The 27,686-nt window shown below is 51.4% G+C and overlaps 1 pseudogene; it reads left to right on the top strand.

Annotated features, from left to right (window-relative positions):
• The first annotated feature begins 19,939 nt into the window (after positions 1-19,939).
• LOC132020228 (suppressor of cytokine signaling 5-like) lies at positions 19,940-23,874 on the top strand (annotated as a pseudogene).
• The last annotated feature ends 3,812 nt before the right edge of the window (positions 23,875-27,686 follow it).

Here is a 27,686-nt window from a genome sequence, read left to right as displayed (position 1 = left end):
TTTTTATTGAGATTATGTTGAGTCCATGGCTCAATTTTGAAATGACTGACAGCTTAACAATATTGAATTTTCCAGCTCATGAAAATATTATAACTCTTTGTTTAACAATAGTTAATATTTAGTTCTTGTTTAATTTCTTTCAACAATGTTGACATTCTGAGCAATGTTCTGTAGTTCTGGCTGTATTATTGCTAGATGGTCATGTCAGAGTTATCCCTAAGTGTTTCTTTGCTGCATTATGTGGCATTTTTAAATGTCACTTTCCAATTGTTCATAACCAGTATACAGAACTAAATTTAACCTTGTATCCTACAAAAAGTGCCATACTCACTTATTAGTTTTATTATATTTTATAAATTTCACTCAGTTTCCTACATCGAAGATCACGTCTGAGACTAAAGGCAATTTTCCTTCATTTCCAGTCTGAATGCCTTTGTTTTTCTTCCCTTATTGCACTGGCTACGACCTCTAGTATGATGTCGACTGGAAGTATGGAGGGCAGACATCTTTGTCTTTTTCCTGATCTTAAGGAAAAAGCACTCAGAGTTTTACCAGTATTAATGACATCTGTTATAGGGTTGTTTTTTGTTTTGTTTTTGTAGACACACTTTATTAGATTGAGAGAGTTTCCTTCTATTCCTAATTTGCTGAGAGTTTTCATTATAACTGTGTTGATTTTATCAGATGCCTTTTCTGCATCTATTGAGATAATCATATGGTTTTTCTTATCAAGTTAACTACTATGGTGAACTAACATATGATTTTTAAGATCATTAATAAAGTTAGTCATACTGTCTACAGTTTGCATTTTAAATATAAAAATGCAGATTCTCAGCCCCCAAAAGGGTGTCTCAGACCCTCCGTCTGGCTCAGCTCCCACCCAATTTTCAATTCCTTCCTCTTCTCCCAAGCGCTGTGGTCACTACCTACCACCACCTTCTTTCCCAGATCAAGCCACCAGCACCCCTCACCTTGGACCCTGCTGCCTCTTCCATCCGGCACTTACAGCCGGCGCATCATTTCCTACGAACCACTTATAAGACTGTGATTCCAAATAAGCAATATGGATTTGGTCTTTTTCCCATCTCCGGCACAGCACTTCTAAAACCCTTGGAATTTCCTAAATGATAAGAGCAATAAAGTTGTCTTGATATTTCTAAGGAGCCCCTTTCAACTGCATCTGAGTTTATGTTCATGAAGTGACTTTGGGGAAACAACTAAGGATGGGGGCTGGTTGCCAGAGGAACTTGCCAGGTGATTACAGGGTTCAAGCTTTCAGCCCCAACCCCTTGAATTCCGGCGGGGTGGAGGGAGTGGGGCTGGACGTTGAATTGTTGAATCAGTAGCCAATGGCCAGTGACTTAATCAGTTGTGCGTATGTAATAAAGCCTCCATAAAAAACCAAAAGGATGAGGTTCAAAGAGCTTCCGGATTGGTTTATACCTGGAGGTCTCAGGAAAGTGGTGTGCTTAGAGAGCATAAAAGCTCCACACCCAGGGTTAAGCATCTGCCTCTAGCTCAGGTCATGGTCCGAGGGTCCCGGGATGGAGATCTGCATCGGGCTCCCTGTTCGGTGGAAGGCCTGCTTCTCCCTCTCCCACTGCTTGTGTTCCCTCTTTCACTATGTCTCCCTCTATCAAACAAATAAATAAAATCTTAAAAAAATTTTTTTTAACTTTAAAAAACTGCACACCCTTTCTCCAAATCTTGCTCTGTGCATCTCTTCCATCTGGCTGTTGCTGAGCTGTATTCTTTTACAACAAACCAGTAATCTAGTGAGGAAACTACTTTCTGTAGTTCTGAGAGCTGCTCTAGCAAATTAATCGAACCCGAGGAAGATGTCATGAGAACCTCCCACTTACAGCAGGTCAATTGGTCGGAAGCACAGGTGTGAAACTTGGACTTGGGATTGGCATCTGAAGTGGGGTATGGTGTGGGGGAGACTTGTAGGACTGAGGGACCCTTAACATGTGGGATCCAACACTATCTCCAGGTAGACAGAAACAGAATTGAGTTAATTGCTTGGTGGTGTTGGGAAACACAATGGACCACGCTTCAGTGGCTCTCAGCTCAGGACCTCCATACTTTTCCAATGCAGGTTCCTTCCTTGGCATTCCCCACACACCCTCCTGTGATCACCATGGACCTCTACCTCTACCAGCCGCTGTTGTGTCCATCCTTGAAAATGAAGCTCAAGGGTGCCTGGGTGGCTCAGGTCATGATCTCAGCTGCTGCCTGCGGCTCAGGTCATGATCTCAGGGTCCTGGGATTGAGTCCCGCATCATCGGGCTCTCTGCTCAGCAGGGAGCCTGCTTCCTCCTCTCTCTCTCTGCCTGCCTCTCTGCCTACTTGTGATCTCTCTGTCAAAATAAATAAATAAAATCTTTAAAAAAAAAAGAACGAAAGAAAAAAAGAAAATGAAGCTCAAACATCCCTTCCTCCATCCCAGGCTACCCTTCTCCCTGACCCCCAGCAACACCCCTGGGCTTCCCCCAATCACAGCCCTGATCCCCATCAGGCTGCTCCAGGACAGGGAACACATCGGATTCATCTCACCATCCTCCGCTCTGCCTACAGCGAGGCACAAGATAGGGAGTTAGTGTTTGTTGAGTGAGCAAATGAATGCTCAGTGAGAAGCTGGCTTAAGCAATGCATGGGGAAGAGGGCAGAAGACGAGGGATTACACAAGAGGGCCTGGGAGGGCTGTTAAAGGGCCAGCTTCAGCTGAAAAACTGATTGCCGAGAGATGGCTACAGGATGTCCAAGGTGCCTTTTCAGAGCTCTCCTCCTGAGCTCAGGGGGACAGTGGGATGCACTGTGACCACCAGGTGGCGCCAGGCTCCCAGGCGTCCTGCTACCCAGGCTTTGCTCCCCAACTTCCCTCAAGGGATAGAACCCCAAAGAGGGCAGAGCCAGAACCTGCAGGACCCCAGCAGCAACAGAAGAGGGTCCCCTACGCAGGTCCTGGGTGTCACTTCAGATCCTCAGGGTGTCTTACCCCATTTCCTTTTCTGCCCCAGAGATTCCACCACTGGAGATGGGATGCCTGCTCTTGGCTACAAAACCCCTCAGGGAGGATGGGGGTGATGAGTGTGTCACAAGGAAAATGGAAGAGAACAGGACTTGGGTCCAGAAGACCAGAGCTCCAGTCCCCATCCTGACATTTCCTGGCTGTGTGACGTGGGTACTCAGAGGCTCCGTCTCACCATGTACCGGAACGTTCTGACCGCTTCACACTTAATACTCAGTTAATCCCTCCACCACCCTAAGATGTAGAAACCACCATTAGCCCCATTTTACAGGTGAGGAAACTGAGGCACGGAGAAGGTAAGGAGCTAACTAAAGGCGACACAGCTAGGCTGTGGGTCCTGCCCCACCCCCCCACCCCCCTCCCCCGCCAGCCCCTGCTAGGGAGGGATTAGACATGGATGGTCGGGCTGGGAGGGGAGAAGAGGGTGGGACCGAGACCCCAAGAATGACCCAGAGGGTCCAGGGTGGCAGGGGAAGCCAAGCCGACCGAGGAGAAGTCAGTAGAGAGAGGCTCTTGGAGCCAAGCAGGAGGGAGATACAAGCGGCGCTGAAGGCCCTTGGGAGATGTGGCCGTTTCCAGAGTGATGGCTACAGCAGGGGGGTGAGGGAGCAGACGGAGAGGCAGCATGGGGACAAGAGGGAGGGGGGAGAAGGATGGCGGAGCTCGGTCAAGGGGCTTGTCAGTTTGTTTTAGGGCAGACACTGAGGATGCACTGCTGGGGGAGAACCAGCAGAGAGGTGAGGACTGCTGGAAGGGCAGCTGATGGTTCTGGAAGGAGAAGGCAGGAGGGAGGAAAACCAGGAACTTCCACAGTGTCATGTCCTTGGGTCCCCTCAGGCGTCCCCTCTCGTTCTGCAGAGGCGCACGTTGAAGTCTGGAGAGGGTAGAGGACTCGCAGAGAACCCAGGCCATGCCCTCCATCCTGGGACCTTGGCTCCCCGCAAAGCTCCTGCTGGGTGCCGAGCTCTGACCAGTCCAGGGAGGGAGACAACACAGCCGGACCCAATATCTGAGCCCCGAGACCAAGATCACTACCAGGAGACAGAAGCCAAGGGAGGTGGTTCCAGCCTCTGGGGCTGTGAGTTCCCTGCTTTCTCTCCCTCCTCCTCTGGCCGTTTCCACCTCTGTCCGGAGGGCCGGGGTGCGCCTAGGGGCCAGAAGCGGAGCTGTCCTGGGGACCGCCCGTTAGAAGGCTTCTTAGGATGACTCTCCGGATGCTGTTCTGCCCTTGCGGGTATGTAAACTCTCGGGGTCCTCCAGCACCCCAGAAGATGGGTGCTCTCACACTCCTCTTCGTAGAAGCAGGGAAACAGGTGCACGGACCAAGCATCTTGCCCAAGGCACTCTAGCTAGCGGCTCTTGCGGCCAGAACCTAGCCGCCTGCGAGCATATTATGTCCTGTGTTGTGGAAACCCCTCGCCGTCAGGCTGTCAGAAGGGGCCTGAGGCCTGACGGTCCAGACTCAAGCACGAGGCCAGCTTGCTGCCTCCTCTGACAGAACCCTTCATGCCACAGACGAGGACACTGAGTCTCAGAGGGAGATAACTCAACAGAGTCCCCCCACCCCTTGTGTGGAGCAGAACCCAAACTGGACTCCAAGCCCATCGCCCCTTCCTCAGCCACTTCTGATCCCCCTTTGTCCCTTTCTGTCCTAGAAGGCCAGCCCGGGTCCCCATCTGACCTCCTGGGGCCCCTCCCGGCGTGGCCCACCTGCTCCAGAAACGCCACACCGCCCACGGGACTCTGTCCCTTTCCTGCATCCCGTTTCAACAGCCCCCACGAGGATTTCCAGCAGGATTGGAAGACATCCTGGTCCTGCCCTACCCCCGCGGCAGGTGGGTGAGGGACACTGATGAGGAAGCAGGGTGTGGGCAGGCATGTCCTTTCCGGGGCGCACCTGAGGCCCTCAGGTGTAGCCAGAACCCCAACTGCTGTGTTCGAAGCTCAGCTTCTGGCTGAGAAGGCCGAGGGCCCAAGGGAGGGCTGGGTCTGGACCGAGATTCATTTCCTCCTGGCCTCCAAGCACACCTGCTCCTGCAGCTTGCCAAGCCCACGTCTCTGCTCCTTTTCCTGGGGGACGCCCCACGGTTACCTCATCTCTTCTCAGCTGCCCCTCTTTCCCTGGTCCGTCTCAGCCTTCCAGGCCCCCAGCCGGCCCGGGACAGCCTCCCTGCTCTCCACGGTGCCCGCCTCACCCCCCAGTGCCACAGCTCCTCACTGAGGCTGGTTGTGCAGGAGCTCGGCGGGACCCAGGGCCTCCTCCACCATCTCTCCATCTATGACTGGGCAGACAGAGGCCGCTAACCCATGGGTTCCTCGGGGCATGGCTGGAGGTTGACCCTCTGTGTGTCCCCAAGACCTGGCATGGAGCCAGCACAGGACAAATTCTGCAGCATGGCCTGCCTGAGATGGCAGATGGAATCATCTGGGCTGGAATCCAGCTCTACTGTTACATGCTGTGCAGCCTAGGGCTAGTTCCTCAACCTCTCTGAGCTTTCTGTTTCTCCTGTGTAAAAACTGGGAAAAACGAGGCCTGTTTCATAGGGTTGTAGTGAGAATTGCTAAGACAATGTATGCAAACTTAAATATGTCAGTAGAAGGTGGTTATCTCTCATTTATTCAGTAAATACTGGTTGAACACTTACGATGTGTCATTGATGCTGAGTTCAAAAAGGAAGAAACCGAGTCAGCAGACCCCAGGTTCCCCAAACTCCCATTCTGGGCTCTTGCTGGGTGTGTCCCCTCCCCCTGTTCCTACTCTGTCTAGAACTAGCCTCCAGATGATCTAACTGTCCCATCACCGGCCTGCTCAGAGGCAACCAGGGGGCACGGGTGCCTTGAGTGCCAGGCGCTGGCTCCTGGGGGTGGCCCTCTGTGCCTGCCTCCTGCGATCTGGCTCCCACATCTGTTTCCCACCAGGTCTCCTCTTCTTTTGTGACACCAAATTCCACTGCAGTCACGTGGGTCCAGTTCCCATGCCGGGAACACGGTGGGCTTTCCCATCAGCGAACCCTTGTGCGAGCTGCGCCCTGACCAGAACGGCCACCCACTTCATCACCTCCAGATAAACTCCTATCAGCTTTTTCCTCTTCCTCCGTGTGGCCTCCTTGATGGCCGGGGTCAGCCCTGAGCCTCCAACAGTCTCCACTAAGGGTCCTCCAAGAGCTCTCTTCGTGCAGAATCCCAGGGTCGGAGGGCCTGTGCTCGGTCTTGCACAGTCAGGTGCTTCCCCTTACAGGATCTGGGGAGGAACAACGGCGTGGGGAGACATGGGGATGACACACTAGCCCATCGGGTCCCCCTAAGCCTTCAGTGGAGGTTACAGAGCTGGGTTTGGTCAAGGCTATTGAGGGGAAGCAGGGGGAGCCAGGCTAACCTTGAGGGGGGCTCAGAAGTGGGGCGACTCAGCAGAGGCGCCATCGGGAAGGACTCTTCCTCCCCAGGAACCTTCTGCTGAGAAGGAAGTATTATTTAACCGACATTGTGTTGGGAGGGGAAACACGGGGTCCCTGGAACTCAGCCAGCCTCCTGCCTTCAGGCTGTTTGGCTTTGTTTGTTTTTTTGGCCTTTTTTTTTTTTTCCTTTTTCTTCGGGCTAATTGTTCTCATTAAATCTTTTTGTCCTGTTTTGTTTTTTACGAGGCTGACAATGCTGCACGGTGCTCGGCGCTGCTTCCTGTGTTTCTGCCCCAGCACAGGCCTCCGTGGGGCCTTGCTTCCTGTTGTGCGCAGTCACCATGACGACTCAAGGCCCTGGTGGGCTCCATGGGGTTGTAGGGGGGGAGCCTGGCGGGGGGGGGGGGGGGGGCGCTAACATGGTTGACATCACCGGGTAAGGAGGCAAGGGTCCCATCCGGAGGGGGTTGAATGGGGGCCGGGCAGGCAGTGGCGGGAGCCTGGTGCATTGCTGAGGGGTGACTCACAGCCTGGGAAGGGGAAGAATGCCCTCACATTCTTTTGGGAGGTAAACAAGGTCAGGGAGTGCGGCTAGGATCCTGTTTACCTGACCCTGGCCCCCCGGGGGACCAGCAACCAGTGCGGGACAACACACTGGAACAGAACCAGCCAGACCTCGGGGGCTAAGGGAACAGGAGGGAAGGCCAGGAGAAGGTGAGGGGCCTGTAGCTCTAGCCCAGACACCCTTCAAGAGGGCTGGTGGGAGCCAAGGCAAGACTGGGATTCAAATTACAGCTCTGCTAAGTGACAGTTCTGTGCCTTTGAGCAGGTCACCTGGGCCGCCACCACCCCCAGCCTCGGTTTACCCTCTTTCTCATGGGCTAATCCCCCTGTGTCGATGGCTATGTTCTCCAGTCCCATGGGGGCTGGCATGGGGTGGCCCAGGGGCTGGGCACAGCCTAATGTTCTGCAGGCCTCTCTGTCCCCCACCTGCCAACAGACCTCCGTCCAGGGCTAGGCACTCCAGACTCCTGGGCCAGCAGAGGAGGGCTGCACTGCACCCTCGGGGTGATGCCCCCACGGTGCAGCCCCGCTGAAGGGCCAGGGACAAGCTGGGCTCCGGAAGGAGGAGGTGGGTGCATAGCGGCAGAGGTCGAGGCTCCTGCAAAGTCACAGGGCTGGAGTCAGGGCAGCTCAGGCTGTCCCCGCAATCACTGCATCATCTCCTTCCAGTCTTCCCAGAGCCCCACTTCCTATTCCTGAACCCCCCGAGGGACAGCTTCCCCCGCTCATCACAGCAGGTCTGGAGGAGGTGAGCCATGGGGATGTACCTCTGCCAAACTCTGGGATTCACTGGTGCTGGGATCCTTCGAGAACAGCCAGCGAGAGGCCTAGAGCAGACCTTCCAGCCCTCGTGTCTCAGAGACAAGCCTCCACTGCAAAACAGACCAGCTACCAAGAGGAAGGGGCTGCCTTTCTGCAACATGCCCCCCAACTCCTGCAGTTGCAGGGGGGCGGCACCAGGAGATGGTCCCTAGCAGCCACAGTGGCATTGAGGCCACCTAGCCTCATGGCTGAGAGTAAGGACGTCAGAGTCAAGGTTGGCCTGGATCAAGTCTGGCTTTGCCACTTGCCAGCTGGGGCGCTCAGGCAAGTTCCTCAGCCCCTCTGAGCCTCAACTTCCAGATCTGGAAAACAGCCTCTCCCAGGGTTTTCTGTGAGATTTAGTGAGTGAATACACATGAGAGACTTAGCACATAGTAGGTCCTCAGCATCATGCTGAACCCACACAGACCCACTGCGTCCTGCCCTGCAGTGCCAGAGCCCTGGGTCCCTCGGCCCGGGTGCCCACCCCAGGGCAGGAGCCATGCTCAGCACATGCCCTGAGGTTTTCCCATAAGGGGGTTGGACTTGGGCTTCCCTTGACGGGGAATATCCTGTTCTGGGAGTGGGGGGAGGAAGAGGAGCGGGAAGGACGCAGCCGCTCCACATTCCTGGCATTCTTGGCGACAGCCCCGTCCAGCTGCTTTGAGCTGCCACTGCCGGGCACTGGCTCAGGTCCAGGCTGTCTCGGCATGACAGGACAGCCTCCCACTTGGGGTACCCTTGGGCTAGGGGCACTAGGGGACCCCTCTGGTCCCAGTCCCACTCACCCCATGCCGTCCCAGAAGCAGACAAACCCCCACTCTGTAAAGAGAGGTTTGGGGGGTCTGGGGACAGTCGTGTCAACAGGAGAGGGGTTCAGCTTTTGGTTCTACCTTCTGGGGTCCCCCCCCAGCCTGCGCCTTTCCCCCCAGGGAAGCTCTGGATAGTAGCCAGAGGACAGAGGTGGATGGGTGGAGAGGGGAGGGGGAGAGGGCGCCTGGCTTCCACCTCTTGTGGCTGGGACAGTCATTTTCCTTCTCTGAGACTCAGTTTCTCCATCTACAAAAGGGGAGGGCTGGCTCCCTCCTTTAAGCAACCTCGGCCCTGCTACACTGTGGTGCCGTGATCTAATGATCACTCTAGAGAACCTCTTCTTCTGACCAAGGGCAGAAACCCAGTCGGTCCCTGCCTGGAGTCTGGCCTAGTGCAGGTTAAGTGGTTCTCACTGTTGACCGGGGACCACCTGCTGCTCCATCCTCAGCAACGGTCTGCAGGCTTCTGAGACCCAGAGAACGGGAAACAACACAGTCCCAGGGTGGCCTCGCTCCAGACCCTCCTCCCTGGATATGTCTTGGGGGTCCTAGGTGGGAAATAACTCGTCCAAGATCCCAGGCCCACTTAGCCGGACTGAGCTGACTCAGGACCTCCCGCATTTGCAGCTCCTCCCAAAGCTACCCAGAGCTGAGTTCATTCATTTCCATGTTTCCCTGTAAACAGCCTCTGGTTTCAGACCGTGAGAGCAAGAGCAGTCTGGGAAGGAGCCCGACAGGGCAGATCCCCAGGGGTCCACGTCAGAAATCTCCACTCCTAGGGAGACTAAGCCTGTGAGCAGGTGGCCTCAGACACAGGCACCCCCTCTGCTCCCTGCACTGCTCTCTGCAGCTGGGGGGCTCGGCAGAGTCACAGGGGCCCAGCAGGGAAGGCACAGCGGCTGCTCTGGGGTGGGCACGTCTGGGGTCCTGCCTGGGTGCCAGTCCCCCTCCCCTTCTCCTCTCCTGCAGCTCAAGGACCACCCCCAAGCCCCTCGGCCCCATCCTAGAGGCTCTCCACTGCCCTTGAGGCCCATTGCAGAGTTCAAGAGCTCACTCTGACTCTGGGGACAGAGACTGGGGAACCTGGTCCAGGCCACTTGGGGAGGCAGAAAAAGCTCTTTGCCCAAGTTAGGAGTCGGAAGACATCCCTACGCTTGGACCTCAGCCCTTGCATGACTGCTGGAGAGTTGGATAAGGTGGTCCCTCCAGGCCAGTCCCACTGAGACCCACAGCCGTCCCGGGATTCTGAGATTCAAATTCCCATGCCCCACCCCTCCCTGCAGACCCTTGACCACATTAAACAGAGGAAGCACCATTCTGTCACCTGCCCTTCCCCGGGACCTGCCCCTCACAGTGCAGCCAGGGTCCTGCTCCCAACAACCCCACCTTCCCCATCACTCGATCCCCCTGACGGCCCAGACACGCCCGAAGCCATTGCCGCCACGTGGCCGGGGCCCCTGTCTGCTTCCTGCCTGCTCGTCCTGTGTGTGTCTGTCCCGACATCTGTCTGTCTGAGGGACCACAAAAGGAAAAGGCTGGAACACACCCTGCTGGGTCCACGTGACCAGTGCACTCCTCACCCCCGCTGGGAAATCACCGCCATTGTGGCGACTGGGAGCCACGCGAGTGTGCGCCGGCATGTCTGCGGGCGTGGTGCGTGCATGTGGCGGGGGAGGGTGACACGGGGTGTGTGTCAGGATTTTGTGTGTGTGGAATAATAGGTGAAATGAATTATGATAAACTGAGCGAAATGGGCGGAGTACTAGGCAACCATTAAATATGATGCCTTTGAAGAATCGTGATGACATAAAAAATTGTCACAGTTTAAGAGTTAGTTAAAAAAAAAAAAAGTGCACCCAAAAGAAGAAGTAGAAGCGAATACAGCAACCGCTAATAATTGTTACCTCTAGATTGCTAGATTATGAGTAATCTTGTCTTTCCTTTATACTCTTGGCTATTTTCAACATTTTCTGCAAGGCGCACTTGTTTTTAACCAGAAAAAGGAAAATGAGGTAATATAAAAACAAATTAAAGAGAAAGCAGAAAACAAACATGATTTAAGATAAAAGAAATGAAGGCCTAGTGGAAAATGCTAAGTATGAGACAAAGCCAAATATTCAACTCAAGACAGCGAGCGCTAAGGGAGCACCTACTTGGTACCAAGGCTCTGCTGAGTGTGGAGTTATGGAAATGCTCAAGATATAGCCCTCCCTGGTGACAGCACTGTCCATCAGGAGGGTGGGACAATCACCAGTCACCGATAACAGACACAGATATATTGCAGTTCCCCCCAGCCCTAGAGGGTACCAGAGAAAGAGAGAAAGTGACAGGTGAATCAGGAGGGCTTCGGGGAGGAGGTGACTTTTTTTTTAATATTTATTTATTTGAGTTGGGAAGGAGTAAAGGGAGAGAGAGAGTCCTCAAGCGGACTCCCCACTAAGCACAGAGCCAAACTCGGGGCTTGATCCCAGGACCCTGAGATCATGACCTGAGCAGAAATCAAGTCAGCCACTGGACCGACTGAGACCCCAGGGCTTCAGGGAGGGCATGCAGTAATGGAGGGAAGCACAGTGGGTGGCCAGAAGACCACCCTTTGTCCGGAGCAGGCATGACACACAGGTAGCAGTTCACCCCAAGTCTGCGGTGCTGGGTTGAGCTCTGGGTTCAGAGATTCTGAAGCTAAGTGGGCACTCACAGGGAAAGAAGGCAAGGATTGATTAGCAATTCATTCAAGAACTAGTTGAAGACCTACTGTGTGCCACACACCATCGGGGAAATCCTGCAGTACAGCTTCCACCCCAATGGAGGAAAACAGGCATTTGAACAATTAGAGAATAAAAGATCCGACATGCCGGATGGTAAGAGGCGCTACGAGGAAGGACGAGGCCAGGGCAGGCGGGGGCTGATTCTATGTGACGGTGGGACATCTGATGGGAGGAAAAAGGAAGTGAGGTGTGGAATCTTGAGGAGGAGAGCTTCAGAAAAGGGGAGGGGGACAGCGCATGCAGGGCCCCCGGGGAACGCAGGGAACACGAGGTCAGAGGAGGACCCATAGGTCCGTGTGGGGCTGTGGTGGGGACCTGGGCTTTTCCTCCAAGCGACAGCAGGAGCCTTAGTCGGGGGAGGGCTGAACAGAGAAGTGCACAAACTGACTTGAGCTATAGTAAACCTGCTCTCTGGCGGCCTGGGGTGGGGGGCAGGGAGGGGCAGAGAGAGGTGGGGGCGCCAGGCTGGGCTGGCAGTGTGGGGGTGGGGACAAGGAAAGGGAATCTCAGTGTATTCTGAAGCGGGGAGTAAAGGTGCTGGCAGATTCCAAGACGTGTGTCCCAGCTCTTGAGAGGACGGGGCTGCGACAAGTGAGGGAACAGAGGGAGGCAGCAGGCACTGAGGCTCGGTGGACAACGGCGGAGAACCCCAGGGACGAACCTGAGACATCCACCTGGTGTCGCAGAGCAAGCAGCCAGACCTGGGAGTCTGAAGTCCAGGTCCCAGCTGGGGACACACATTTGGGGGTCATTGCCTTGTGAATGGCAATTAACCCACGAAATAGGAGATTCCCCCCGGGAAGGGATGGACACAAAGAGGAGGTCCAAGGATTGAGGCCTGGGCTCCCCCAACCACTTATTCTTTGGGGAGAAGGGAGGGCACCAGCAGAGGAGCCACGGAGGGGGTGCTCAAGAGAGGAGTGGGGCAAACACGGCTCCTGCAGAGAGGTGGGTGCGAGCCTGGTGGGAGAGGCTTAGGCTGGCAACAGTGGAGAGAAACTCAGAAAGGCGAGTCAGAACAACTCTTCCCAGGAGCCTGGCTATACAGGGGAGCCTCGGTGTCCCAAAACCCAAGCAAGAGGCTCAGGGGGCCCCAACGTCATCCTCCCACAACCCTCCCCAGCAGTGGCCAAGGGACCACTGTTTACTGGAGGGCGGGGGACAGTGGCCAGAGCTCTCGGTCTGGGCTGGTGTCCACACACAGGTGCTCAGGGCCGGTCAATGTGCGGGTGGAGCCAAGGGTCAAAAAAGAGAGGGACCTGGGCCAGGGCCACGTGCCAGGTCATGGCCAAGGCTGGCTCCCCACGTACCGCCGTGTTCCAGGAGTGGGAAAATTCTGAATCCAAACTCTTCATTAAGAAGATCGACTTCTCCCTCTCTGTCTTCTCTGCACTGGGGAGCGGCTCTTCTGCCACAGGCCTGCTTCCGCTGAAAATGGATGCCTGGGCCAAGCCGGCCCCCACCGCCTTCTTGGTCAGGAGAGCACCTCTCGGCTGTTGAGCCCATCACTGTCTGCGGCGGTGCTAAAACCACCAGAGACACCGACCGATGAAAGCCTAGCAGTTTGGCCCTCCCAAAGGCCATGGCGCTCCTGTGCCTGCTGGTGGACTTTCTCCTCCTCTTTGCCATAGGAAGGAGCCATGCCCACCTCCCATAGGTCTTATCTGCCCTGTATATTCTTTCCCTATGCCTCCCCAGTTAGCCCAGGAAAAGTGCTTGGCTCAGGGTTTGACAGAGGGAAGACAATACTGTATGAACAAGGAAAAAAAAATAATAAGATCTGCTTCTCATGGAGAAAGAGCCTCTATTTGAGTTCACACGTGTTTCACGCAGTTATGCCACTTGGATATTGACTTTCAGTACGCAGACTTCCATCTGGATCCTGGCCCCGGAGCCTGCCAGTGTTAGGGTTGTCCTGGAGCGGACAGCATGAGTCGTGGTGTGAAGACAGGGTTGTCTTTTGGTTTGGTTCAGGTTTTGTTTGGTTTCTAAGATGGGAGAAAAACTAGCATTCCCTCCCAAAGAGCGAACCCAGGGAGGGGAAACCCATGGAGCAGGTTGAGTGCCGACTGTGGGAGGGCTGGGGGTCCGGTGCACGCGCCCGTGTGTAGGATCGCCCCGCTGGAGACTCACAGGTACCCCACCCACGACACTAGCTGGGAAGGCAGCCTGAGCAGGTGCAGGGCCCAGCAGGAGGTGGGTGGAGCACGTTGATGTTCTCCCATGATTCCTTCTGCTATTTCAGTGCAGAAGGAGCGTCACCGTGGGCTACAAATAAGGGCAGAGGGCCCTGGAGGTTTGCGGAGGGAGGAGGTTTGAAAGAGCCCTTGTGTATGGAAGGGGAGCCAGGGACCTGAGAAATATAGCTGCTCTGCCCAACAGCATGCTGGCAGATGCATTCTCCCAAGAGGGCCACAGCAACATCTTGAATCCCACAAGCCCTTCTAGAACCTTCCACTCTCCCACTAAGGAGCAGAATCTAATTCCCCATCCCCTTGAACCTGGGCAGGTTGGTGACTCAGTTCCTGGCAATGAATGCAGTGCAAGTGATGCTGCCACACTTCTGAAGTGACACGGGAAACAATCGCATCGTGTAGGACACTCCCGCTGGAGCCCTGGGCCACCACAGTGGCCCTTCCTTTGTGAGGAAGCCCAAACCAGCCCATCCAGAGAGACCGCAAGGAAAAGCTCTGAGGTCACAGAGAGGGAGCGATGTCCTGCCAGTCCCCAGATGCTTCAGCCCTAGCCACCACATGACTGCCATTCTCTGAAACCCTGAACAACCCAGCTGAGCCCCCAGCCAACTCCATGACCCCCAGAATCCACAAGAGATGATAAAATCATAGTTGTCTTAAGCCTTTATTTTATGACCCAGAAATAGGTCATCAGAACAAACACTAAGGGCCAACTTGAGACCTACAGTCATGAAATTCAGGTCACCCTCCCTCCCTTGGCCTGATGGCATTCAAAACATTTCTGCAGGGACAGAAACACAGTGGCCCCCAAGCTTCCGTCCATGCCTCCAGGGAGGAGCAGAGGATGAAGAGGAAATGTCGAGGGCATTGGGTCCTGGATGTCAGGCTAAGGTGTTTGAACTTGACCCTGGAGGCTACTGAGAGTATACTTAATTAGAGGTATTTACCTTCCGTGCACCTGCCAGGCCCTCTCTGGTTTTATCAATACAGAGCACAGCCTCTATCCTCAGATGAAGCAGGAGCGGGGAAGAGAGGAGCCTTCCCAGAGGCCTGGGGACGCAGCAGGCTGGGTCTTCAGCCCTTTCCATCTGAGGTACACAGACAGTAGAGTAGAGAAGGGCTGAAGGGAGCCTCGTTTCCCCCATCTGGAAAATCCACTCGAGGCCTCTAAGTGGTCTTCTGCTTCTGAGACTGAAGGTGCCACAGGGACATGTTTCCACGGAAACCTTGTCTGCACTGCCCTGGGCTCCATCCACTGAGCCGGTCAGGCAGGAAGAGGAGGCCTGGCCGTCATTATGCTGTAGGCCTTGTTCGGGATTTTTAGGTTCCAAGTCACAGAAAACCCCACTCAAGGTGACTTTGAAAACTAAAATCTGTGGGCTGTGTAGTATAGTGAAAAGCACATGAGTATTTGAGGTTTCAAGCAAAGCTGGACCCAGCCCTGCAAACAGGGTAAAAGGACCTGGCTCCTCTGCCTCCATCTCTTGGCTCCATGTTCTGGCTCCTGTCCCACGCTGGCTCTCCCTTGGGGCTCTCAGTCTGGCCCCTAGTTGGGTCTGGGTCTACCTTGTCTTCACAGCCCGCAGAGAGAGAAGGTCCACCTCCCTGGGAAATTAAGTAGAGGTCTCTGTTCTGATTGGATGGCTTGAGTCACGTGCCCATCCCTGAGCCAATCACAGTAGCCATGAGATGCCCTATCGTAATTGGTTTAAGTCAGTCAGAGCCCACCTGGGGCAGGACTGCGTCCACCCCTGGAAACATGGGGTCCTATCCCGAGGGAGGGGAGGGAATGGGTGCCAGAGAGGGAACCACTCAGCTTTTGCTACGTAGGACAGATTCACGAGACTCACGATCAAAAGACGAGGACCTGGGGCGCCTGGGTAGCTCAGTGGGTTGATCCTCTGCCTTCGGCTCAGGTCATGATCTCAGGGTCCTGGGATAGAGCCCCGCATCGGGCTCTCTGCTCGGCAGGGGGCCTGCTTCCTCCTCTCTGCCTCCTCTCTGTCTGTGTCTCTGCCTACTTCTGATCTCTGTCTGTCAAATAAATAAATAAAATCTTAAAAAAAAAAAAAAGACGAGGACCTGAGGCATGTCCCTCGGCCCGCTTGCAGGACCTCCTGGAGGGGGCGCGCTCTGTCAGAGAGGAAGTGGTTGAGCTCCGGAAAGGGGGGAATCTCCTATCAAGGCTATTTCCAGTACCATCTGCCCATCTGGCCAGCCTGGAGCCCCGGCATCGGGACAGCCACCGTTGGCCAGAACCCAGGGCCTGCCTGAGACACTTGGGCAGCTGGGAACTGAGTAAGCTGGGAAAAGTGCAGGCTCAAGAGGGCTGGGGCGGGGGAGCCATCCGACTCTTCCCTAACGCCAAAAAAGGGAACAGGAAAGGTCAGCTTAGGCTCCAGAAGGGATCCAAACAAGTAGCGTGACAAAAGCAGACAGCCCCGTCTGGGCTCAGCTCGGCTGGGTCTTTCCATACCTTGCTCACCCAAGTCCCCAGGGAGCAAGGCTGGGCAGGGATTACCCCATTGCTCAGATGGGGAGGCGAGGCTCTGAGAAATGTAGCTCACCCAAGGTCACTCAGAGAGGTGGGGCAAAGGCAGAATATGAACCTGAGCTCTCTCAGGCCAGCCTCCTCCCCCTACCCTCCTTCACGTAGCTCAGCTCTGGGTCAGGCCCATCCCACACAAGTAATGTGAGGATGAGGCCGCTGGTTGTCCAGGGGGACGTTCAATCCTCCCATAGCCCCTACTGTCTGCCAGGCAGGAAGATAGAGAAAGGGAGGCTGCAGGGTCCAATTGGCCCAAGTTCAAGTCCACCCTCTAGCCACGCTTGCTGTGAATGTGGGCAAGTCAGTATACTCAGTACGAAATGAAGAAATGAACACTTCCCTTAGAAATCGTGGGGAGGAATGACTGACATCACGTATGTATAGCAGCTAGCACAGTGCAGCCGGTGGCGAGTGTTATATTCTTCCTCCCATCGCGGAAGGAGTTTGTAAGGTTTAATTACAATATCATAGCAGAAATGCTGTGATCTGCTGAGCCTGATGCTGCAAGATGGAGCCCGAGGAACTCTTCCAAGTAAACACTGAGAAACAGAATGGGGGTGGGACTTTGGTGAGAAATTAACCTGCGGTACAGACGCAGGGTTCCTCACTTTCTGGGAGAGAGTCGGGCCCAATTCCAGCGTTGTCCCCCGCTGCTGGGCAGAAGTCCAGACACAGCAGAATCTGTTTCCACCCTTTCCCTGGGGACTGAGGACCTGAGCAGGACTTTCATCCCCTGAGCCTGGACTCAGCAGGGGTGAGTAGGCTGCAGACACGGGGGGCATTGTCTGCCCTGGCAGGGTTAGATCCCGCCGCTGCCAACCCCTCCGGGGCATAGGGTCTCCATGGACCAGCCCAGCCATGCGGGGTTGGGGGGAGGTGGTGTTTGTCCCCCAGTTGCCACTGGAGACCCAGATTCTACCACTGGACACTCTGTCCAGTGTCCCGACGGTGACCCCAGAGCATCCCGGACCAGCAGGCTTGGGTGGGGCCTCAAAGAACAAAGCCGTCTTTCGCCGCTGGCAGCTGGGTGGGCAGAGTGCGTCAGCTCGTCGGCCAGCCAGCGAGACCTGGAAGTCAGCCTCGCTGCCCCTCCCCCACACTCCATCACCATTCACGTCTTGTTTTTGTCATGGCACGATATGACAGATGTTGCTTGTCAATTGTGCTGCTGAAGTCTCTCTAGACCCCAGCCCTTGCCATCCAACTGCACAGCCGCTGCCCTGGTCAGCAACTCCACAGCACCCCCTCCCTCCTGGGGTCTCACAGTTTGTCCTTCCCTCTCAGCCAGGGGGAGCTTTTAGCAATGCAGTTCAACCACATCAGTCCCTGGTGTCAAGTCCAGTGAGTATCTGCAAAACATACAACGCATTTCCAACATATGTAAAGAACTCCTACAAATCAATAAGAAAAAGAGAGGCAGCAAGTGAAAAGGAGCAGGAGACTTTGAGCAGGCTCTTCACAACAGAGGTTCTGCAAGTGACCTATGAGTCCACAAAAACAACATTAATCATCAGGGCAATGCAAAATGAAACTACAACGAGGTATCACTGCACACCCACCCAAACTGCTAAAAGGAAAAAAGTGTAGAAACTATCAAGTGTTGACAAGGATGTGGAACAACTGGGACTTCCCAGAACACTGGTGTAAAAGGGAGGGTATCTGGTACAAGCTCTTGGGAAAGTGGGTTGGCATTGTCTCCCCTCGACCCAGCAATTCCACCCCCGGGTTTAGGTTTAACAGAAATGCATGTAGACGGCCATTGAAAGAAATGGACAAGGGGCGCCTGGGTGGCTCAGTGGTTTGGGCTGCTGCCTTCGGCTCGGGTCATGATCTCAGGGTCCTGGGATCGAGCCCTGCATCGGGCTCTCTGCTCTGCAGGAAGCCTGCTTCCCTCTCTCTCTCTCTCTCTCTCTCTCTCTGCCTGCCTCTCTGCCTACTTGTGATCTCTGTCTGTCAAATAAATAAATAAAATCTTTAAAAAAAAAAAAAGAAAGAAAGAAATGGACAAGATCAGGGGCGCCTGGGTGGCTCAGCGGGTTGGGCCACTGCCTTTGGCTCAGGTCATGATCTCAGGGTCCTGGGATCGAGTCCCGCATCGGGCTCTCTGCTCAGCAGGGAGCCTGCTTCCCTCTCTCTCTCTCTGCCTGCCTCTCCGTCTACTTGTGATTTCTCTCTGTCAAATCAAGAAAATCTTTAAAAAAAAAAAAAAAAAAAGAAATGGACAAGATAATTTGTTGCAGCTTTATTCACAGTGGCCAAAGGCCAGAAATAACCCGGATATCCATCAACAGTGGAAAGGAGGAAAAATCAATGAGGGACAAGTACAGCAGCCACATGGACACATCACAAAAAGTGTTGAGAGGCAGAAACTGGACACGACAGCGGCGTCCGCACCGTGGGATTCCATTTATGTGAATTTCAGAAACAGACAGAATTGAACAAGTCAAGATGGTGGTTATCTTTGTGGGGAAAGGAGATACAGTGCCTGGGGTGGGCGGGGGGGGGGGGCAGGGGGGGATTTCTTGGATGCTGATGATGTCCTGTTTCTTGATCTAGGCACTGGTTATGCTGGTGTGTTTAGGAAAACTTATCCAGCTGGACACTGAGTGATGCAGGCATTTTTATTTACATAGTTTGCTCTTCAATAAAAAGTTAAAAAAAAAAAAATTCCTCCATCTATACGGCCCAAAGTCCCCCATGGTGGTTCCCAGCAACTTACTGTCCGTCCCCAGGACACGCCATGCATCTCTCTGTGCCTGGAACTCCCTGATCCAGTTGGCAAACATTCTGCTCTGGGATTGCCACCACCACCAGGAAGCCCTCCCTCCCGGCCCCAGACAGAGGCGATTTCTCTGTCCTCAGAGAGCCATGGGCACCTTCATTTCGGCCCTTATTCTTCTGATGGTCAAGTCACAGCATTTACCAAACTCTTGTTGTATGTCAGGCACATAACGCTTTGGATAAACAGTCATAAATAATAGGTTACACCAATAAAAATTAAATGATTGTAGAAATAGACACTGACAAATAACATGTATGCTGGGGAGGGAAGTCCAGGAAGTCAGCGGAGAATAATGCCCGGGGGACTGTGGGGGGGAGTGGTTTGGGGGTGTTGCAGGGGGGAGTCTCTAGGCTGAGGGCACCCTGCAGACTGAGAGCTCTAACCCTTGGCTGTCTGAGGGGGACATATCTACGTCCGTGACTTCTCCTGGGGCCCAGGAGCATGGCACAGGGTGGGGCCCATTAGGTGTCTGGCAGAATTTTAGGGATGAATGAGGCACTGACTGAATGTTGAGAGGCAGGGGTTTGGGGGCCTCCAGGACACCGGATTCCCCTTTACAAATGCGCACCTCCAGCTGGAGCGTCAATACCGGAAATAAAGTTTGGGGTTCCGGAAGCACAGACCCCACCAACGCCAGCAGTGAGCGTGCAGAGGCCTGGGCCGATCATTCCTTCCTTGGTTGGTTCTCACAACTGGTAAATATTAACTAAGTATGAATTGCGTGCCAGGCTCTACAGGAGGGGCTGTTCCCTTCACTGCTCATTCATTTCCATTTCCCAGGGACTATTTCAACTTCTGGGATTTCTGGGCTTTAGGTCTCTCCCTGCTTCTGGATGCTTCCCCATCCCATACCCCAGTCCCTATTGCACTGGACCAGGCAGGACTCTCCCGCAATCACCAGGGGAAATCCCAGGGAACCTTGGGTTATACTGCCTGCCTGGCTGTTTACAAGCCCAAACATGATTTACAGGGTGGTGGTTCACCTCACCAAAATAATGTCTGCTTTACCAGAGAATTCCCAATGCTATATTCGTCTTCCCCACGGGATGTCCCAGACACTGGTGGCGGAAGCACGAGCAGGTACTGTCCTCACAGAAGCAAGTTAGGACAGCGTGTGCCCCCCGAGAGACAGCCAGCCCTCCCCTTGGGGTAACGCTCGGAGTGCGTTAGAACCCAGCCCTCCGGGGACCATGCCCGAGAAGTTTCCCGTGACCCTGCTTGCAGCAATTGTGAAGTGAAGGCACCCGGGCATCCCTCACCAGGGAAATGGCTGAGGAATGTGAGGGATGCAGGTGGAGGGGAGAAGACTTAGCCCCATCTGTAAAACAACATGGGTCAAACCCAAAGACCTGGTTTTGAGGGAAAAAAAGGAAATAAATAAAATGGGGCATCAGACATGATCTCACTGGTGTAAACTTAAAATGGATATATACTTCCCCAAAGCTGCCTGCTTGCCGAGGGCATGTATTTATTTAAGAACATATCATGGGGCGCCTGGGTGGCTCAGTGGGTTAAAGCCTCTGCCTTTGGCTCAGGTCATGATCTCAGCGTCCTGGGATCAAGCCCCGCATCAGGTTCTCTGCTCATTGGGGAGTCTGCTTCCTCCTCTCTCTGCCTGCCTCTCTGCCTACTTGTGATCTCCGTCTGTCAAATAAATACATAAAATCTTAAAAAATAAAAACAAAAACAAAACAAAACAAAAAGAACATATCGTGACTACATTTGAAGAGGAGTCTTTGGAGGGAGGGGAATAGGGTTTGGTTCAGGGATGAGGGGAGACACACACACACACACACACACACACACACACACTTTATATAAAATTTTTAAAGGCCCTGCATGGACAGTGAAAGCATATGAAGAACAAAAGATTTTAGTTAACGGAACAATCTCCACTTGACATAAAAAGTAAAATTATATTTAAACTGGACTGCTTCTGAGAGGAAGTAGAAGATGTACTTTTTCGTATTCCTCCCACTAAGTGCAACTAAAACCCTAATCACAGTATATAAAACAAGCCCGAGGAGGCTCTGAAGGGAGGGAAGAAGAAGGCAGACTAGCGAGGGATCACGGGACCCGAGAAACAACCCGATGAGTTTCTGTTGTTGGAATTTTTTTTTTTTTTTTAATTTGCCTCATATAGCTCAGACTTTAAGCTCAAGAAGCCAGCAATCTGGAAATGCCAAGGGGATTGGATATTCACACACACCCCCCAAAAAACAACAAAGCCTACTCTATCTAGCCAAAGAACCAGAAAAGAGGCAGCTAGCAAGACAGAAAAATTTTACACAATAATTGATGTACTCCGGCCAAACCCTTCAGAAAAATCTGTGGCCCCATCCGTGCCAGCAAGACCACGTGGGAAACCTAGTCTTCTCCCTTCAGCAGTGTATAAGGTGCTCCAGTCTCCCTGCCGGGATGCTATCGGGGAAGGGCCAAGAAGGGGACTGGGACTTGCCTCTCCACCTACGCAACAAGAGGGAAACTCATCAACTCTAGCACGAACAGAGGTCAAGTGGGGAATTTGGACTTCTAACCCTATTTGGCAGCAATGAGGCAATTCTCCCACTTCCCTACTCCAGAAGCATCCCGGGCAACTAGCTAAAGCAGAAGGCTGCACAAGATACAGAGTCTCATCACATAATGCCCAAAATATCCAGGTCTCGCTAGAAAACCACTCGTCAAGCCAAAAGCCAGGACGATCTCAAGCCGAATGAGCATAGATGCCCACACTAAGATAAGCGAAGTGTTACGAACACATCTGAAACCAATGAAAACAAAAGTCTCAGCCAAGAAACAAAAGATATAAACATTTAAAATACCATTTACAATTGCTCAAATAAAATAAAATGCTGAGGTGTAAATCTAACAAAACACGTCCACGGGGCTTGGCATGCTGAAAACTCACGGAAAGCAGATGAAAGAAATCAACAAAGGCAAAGGCATGGAAAGACATACTATGTTCGTGAAGACTCAGCAGAGTAAAATGTCAGTTTTCCCCAAATTGGCATATGGACTTCATACAATTCCTGTTAAAACTCCAGTAAAATGTTTTGAGGATAGAGATAGACAACATTATTCTAAAACTGGTGTGGAGGGGAGGTATTTTCCATTCCGGTGAGATTTGGGGGGAGGGGAAAAGGTGAAGGGTGGAAGGTGGCTGGGGAAGGGGGTGCGGAAGCATCTGGCAGAGTTGGGGTCCCGGAGCCCCCGGCTTAGTCCAGAGGAAGCGAGACTGTGCTTACTGGTCAGTCGAAAAGGACAGACGGGACCTTCTTCCTGGCCTCAGGTGCCCGTAGGTGAGGCCCTCCCACATGCCCAAACTGATCTTATAATCAACAGATAAAGTGAGGAAGATGCAGAATCACTTTAAACACAGGTGTCAGAATCTCTTTGGTCACGAGGGAGGGGGAAGATGTGGACATGAAGTCCAACAGATGTTTGTCTGTACTCAGCTCCCTAACAACAAACCAGCCCCTTAGGAGAAAACCTTACCTTGCAACTGAGATTAAGCCCTTCCGAGAATTCTTCAAGGAGAACCCAAAACTGTACCACCGAAATTGCTAGATTGTTGAAGTAAACACTGAAAAGGGTAGTGATTCATATGTCACCCCAGGAAAGAGACTCGCAAGAAGAGATCTGCACTCTGGACATGCTCCATGGGGTGGGAAGAGAAATCATTCCTGTTCTACAAAGACATAAAGTTCATTAGATGCTGATAAAAAGTTGGGTAGAACTCTGTGGACTTCAAAGGAGAGAGCGGCAGTATGGCGTAAGCTCTGTCCTCAATGTGGACAGGTGTCCGCGGAGCCGTGGGAAGCCACTCTCTGAGACAGAGGTTGCAGGACACTGTGAGCTTGTGTTTCCTCATGAGAACTTACAGTCAGCAGTCCAGACCCTTTTCTCTAATAAAAAAAAAAAATTTTTTAAATACATGTTTCTGAATTAAGTCTTGAGAAATGCCCATTTCCTGCTGGCTCAGATGTAGCTCCCCAATGGCATTTGATTAAACAGCACAGAGCCCCTCGTGAGCCCACACTCAACTTTTTTGATCTGTTCGATCCATCATTGGTTTGTACAGGAGATGAAGAAGATAGGCTCCAAGAGGGAAGATGGCTTAGTATCGAAGAGCGGGTTGACCCTCCTCCCAAGCACAAAGACACACATTTGAAGGCACCGTACAGGTTAACCCATTATGTAAATTGGGACCAAAGTCAGCTCCTGGAATGACTGAAGTAAATGGGGACATTACTGCGATTCTAGAAGGTAACCATGACTCAGAAGAGGACAGTCACTCTGTGCCTGCAGTCACGTAGGCAGAAGCCATATCAGGTGTCTGAAGACAGCCATGTCCAGGTTAGCAGACCGGGGGTTGGAAAGTCCATCCGCAAATTGACTAGGCATTGCCATGTGCCGACTCGCTTTGGATTCGAGGAAAACCCTGTTCCTGGGGAGAGATGGACCGTTACGAAACAGAAGCCTTCCTTGAAGGGAAACTGAAGGCAGGTTCTTGCACCTTCTACGCAAGAGGACGACCTCTTGCCACTACAGAACCTCCGTGAGCTTCCATGAATTGAACACTGGAGTCCCAAGTGCAGTCTGGGTGCCAGTTACCGTGTATATTTCAGGCCTCCGCAGTAACAGGACTCTGGGAACGTTATGAAGATCCCAGTTCTTGCATGGTTTTTTGAACTATTGCTTACTCTAACCTTAAATAGGACTTTCCCTTTCAGCCTGCCATATATCTGCTGGGCAGTGGTCTGTAGGTGTCCTGTATGGGATGGAACTGATAGCTCCCTTTACCATTCATGCTGCAGGATTTTTTTGAAAGAGTATCATTATGCCCCAAAAGTTAAGAGTTCACTGGTTAGAACGAGAACCAGTCAAGGCAAAGAATGCCCCCGAAGGGCATTCACTTGATCTGCTTTTATGTGCATCAGACCATGTGCTATTACATAGCAAGGACCCATATCCGTGTTAGGGTTTTTCCAGTACAGTGTATAGGCTTAGTGTTAGTATCTGTCAGGTGCGATCTGCTGTTACTTACTCAGATAAATGTGGGGCCCCTTGAGACAACAGAAGACAGAGTGTTCAGTGAGGCTGGAAAAACATTTTTTTTGTCCACTGAGCGAACAGTTTGGTTTTTAATGACTGTAGTAATTGAGTGAAACAACTTCACAGCATTTGCTGTGAAGAATTCTATTTCCTTTTTTTTTTTTTAAGATTTTATTTATTTCTTAAGAGAGAGCATAAGCAGGAGGGAGGGGCAGAGGGGGTGGGAGAAGCAGACTCCCCACTGAGCAGGGAGCCCAGGAAGAGGGGCTGCTGGATCCCAGGACTCCGAGATTATGACCTGAGCCAAGGGCAGGCGCTTCACCAACTGAGCCACCCATGTGCCCCAAAGAATTCTATTTCTTACTGAAGAACAAATTATTACTATTGGATGAGTATTTCAACCGTGTGACTAATCTTTGAAATTGTTATTTTTTCGAAGAATTTTTCTACAGCCTTCCAACAGTAGCGCTGTTTCTAGTTACTATAAATCAAGCTTTGGAAGTCCAAAAGATAAAGACTGCCTTCCTTTGAGAAAAAAAGAAAAATGCAATTTTCTGGCCATAAGGGCACAGTGAAGTTCACTGAAGTGTTGAATTTGGAGTCAGTCTCGTGTCTCTTCTGCAAAAGGTACTGTTCAGTAAACCAGGTTTCCTAGACAGTTGCTCCTAAAAATTCAGGCTTATAAATCTGGTAGTAGAATTTTATCCCAAGGCCTTAGGTATTAATTTTTTTTGAATGAGTGTTTTAACTTAAAACACACTGGGAAGAGCTGCAATGTGGTCCTGTGTGTGATTTTCTTAGGTTAGTACGTGCAGTCTACTCATTGATGAAAGCTGGATCTTTTCCTGTGCCCGTGATGCGTTTATGAACCATGAAGAAAGTGAGACTAGAAGATGCCCAGACAAGTCCAATGGTAACAGCAGTGGTTGCCGAGTTGAGATGATTGTTAAACTGCAATGAACAGTTTGGATGGCAGGATATAGCTCTTAGCTGTAAACTCTCATAGCTGAATTGCTTAAGTACAGTTTGTACAATTTCAGGGCAGTTAATTTCTAATGGAAAATCTGAAACTCTAATTGCAGGCTTCAAAGATACTGTGTAATCATTGTATCTATAAATAACTTCACTTAGCACCTTTTGGTCACTTAGAATAGTATGAAATACTACTTCAGTGAGCTATTTTGGAAGTGATGCCAAGTGCTAGTGTTTGCTTCTGAATATCGAGCTGAATTTACAGTTCTCTCCCAGACATTTTGCACTCGTCGAATCCATTCTTGTGTCTTTTTGTTAATGTACTCTGGACCACCGGTCAGTACTCCTTGGTTTCCTTACCCTGCTGTGACAGAAAGTTCTTTTATAAGCTGTTGGCTACTGCCAAGGCTACAGAAAGGAAAAGCTGTATTTGTAGGCAACATTAACTGTTTGACCGCTAATGTATGTTTCTTCTCACTGTGGCTTCTTATGGCTTCGTTTTTTTGTTTTTTTTTTTTAAGATTTTTTATTTATTTATTTGACAGACAGAGACCACAAGTAGGCAGAGAGGCAGGCAGAGAGAGAGGGGGAAGCAGGCTCCCCGCTGAGCAGAGAGCCGGATGCAGGGCTCCATCCCAGGACCTGGGATCATGACCTGAGCCGAAGGCAGAGGCTTTAACCTACTGAGCCACCCAGGTGCCCCTATGGCTGCTTTTTTGTGCTAATAAAGTATGTTTGACATAAAAAATAAAATAAATAAAACTGATATGGAAAAGCAAAGGAACCAGAATCATCGGAATAATTTTGAAAAGGAATGAGAGGATCCAGTCCATGAACTTTATCAAAAACCTGATATAGAAAGCAGGTAAGACATCTTACATACTTATAGTAAGAAGGACTTGTGATACTGGCAGAGCAAGTGACACAGAGATCAGTGGAAGGAATTAGAGCACCCGGAAACAGACCACACAAATATTTGCATTACAATATGCAAAAGCAATTTGAGGGAGGAAAGGCAGACCTTTAAGCAAATGGTGTGGGAGCCACTAAACATCCATAGCTAAAAAACAAACAAACAAACAAACAACCCACAAAGACCCTCAACCTTAGTCATACCTTACACAAAAATCAATCCAAATAGACCAGAGGCTTAAATGTGGGAGGTAAAACTAGAAAACTTAGAAAAAAACTTTGGAAAAAAAAATTAATTAAAAAAAAAAAAAAAGAAAAAAACTTGGGGATCTAGTGCTAAGCAACCAGGGCTCATACGGAGTACCAAAAGCATGAGCCATAAAGGGAAAGATTGATGAATGGGACTTCATCAAAATTTAAAACTCTTCCTTCATGAAAGGGTCTTTGAAAAAAAAAAAGATTTATTTCTTTATTGGGGGGATGCAGAGAGGGAGAGGGAGAGAGAATCTCAAATGGACCAAGCAGACCCCCTTTCCCCAAGCGCAGAGCCCAACCCAGGGCTCAGCCTTACCACCCTGAGATCATAATCTGGAGTTGAAATCAAGAGTGGGGTGCTTACCTGCCTGAGTCACCTGGGCTCTCCCATGGAGGAGTCTCTTAAAAAGCCGAAGAGCCAAGGGGCACCTGGGTGGCTCAGCTGGTAGGGTGACTGCCTTCAGCTCAGTTCATGATCCTGGAGCCCTAGGATCGAGTCCTAGGATCGAGTCCCAGGATCGAGTCCTACATCGGGCTCCCTGCTTAGCAAGGAGTCTGCTTCTCCCTCTGACCCTCTCCCTTCTCATGCTTTCTCTTTCACTCTCTCAAGTAAATAAATAAATTCTTTAAAAAAAAAAAAAAAAAAAGGCTGAAGAGCTGAAAGCTCTTGATTTTGGCTTGGGTCCTGATCTCAGGATCATGAGATTGAGTCCTGCGATGGCCCACACTCAGAGGACAAGTTGCTCAGGATTCTCTTCCCTCCCCCTGCGCTTGCTCACTCTCTGTCTCTAAAACACATAAATAAATCATGAAGAAAAAAAAAGCTGAAGAGAGACTACAGGCTGGGAGGAAATATTTGCACACCACTTTTCTGACCAAGGACCAGTGTCTAGAACCCATGAGAACGCTCAAAATTCAACAGCGAAAAGAAAAAAAAAAAAAAAGGAAAGAAAAAAATCCAGTTAGAAAATAGGCAAAACACATGAAGAGACATTTCACTGAAGAGGATATGCAGATGGCAGATAAGCCCATGCAAATATGTTCAACATCATTAACCAGGAGTGAAATGCAAATTAGACCCCAATGAGCTATCACTCCACAGCGATCAGAATGGCTTAAATTAAAAAATGGTGACAAGACCAAATGTTGGCGAGCATGCAGAGAAACCCATCACTCACACACTGCTGGTGGGAACATGAAAAGGTACAGCCACTCTGGAAAATAGTTCGGCAGTTTCTTTAAAAATTAAACATGCAACTGCCATTCAACCCAGCAATTGCACTCCTGGGCATTTGTCCCAGAGAAATGAAGGCTTCTGCTCACACCAAAACCTGTACAGGGATGCTTATAGCAACTGTATTCGTAATAGCCAAAATCTGGAAACAAACCAGATGTCCTTCGACAAATAAATGGCTAAACAAATTGCGTATATCCATTTCATGGGAAACGAACTACTCAGTGACAAAAATGAACAAGTGACCCACACAGCAACCTGGATGGCTCTCCAGAGGTTATGCTGAGTCAGAAATACCAATCCCAAAAAGTTACATACTGTATGATTCCATTTATATAATATTCTTGGAATGACAAATTGCAAAA

This window comes from Mustela nigripes, chromosome 6 (assembly GCF_022355385.1).
Source record: "Mustela nigripes isolate SB6536 chromosome 6, MUSNIG.SB6536, whole genome shotgun sequence".
Classification (NCBI taxonomy): domain Eukaryota; kingdom Metazoa; phylum Chordata; class Mammalia; order Carnivora; family Mustelidae; genus Mustela; species Mustela nigripes.
Note: the sequence above shows the minus strand (reverse complement) of the source record. Positions and strands in the feature narration are given on the sequence as shown.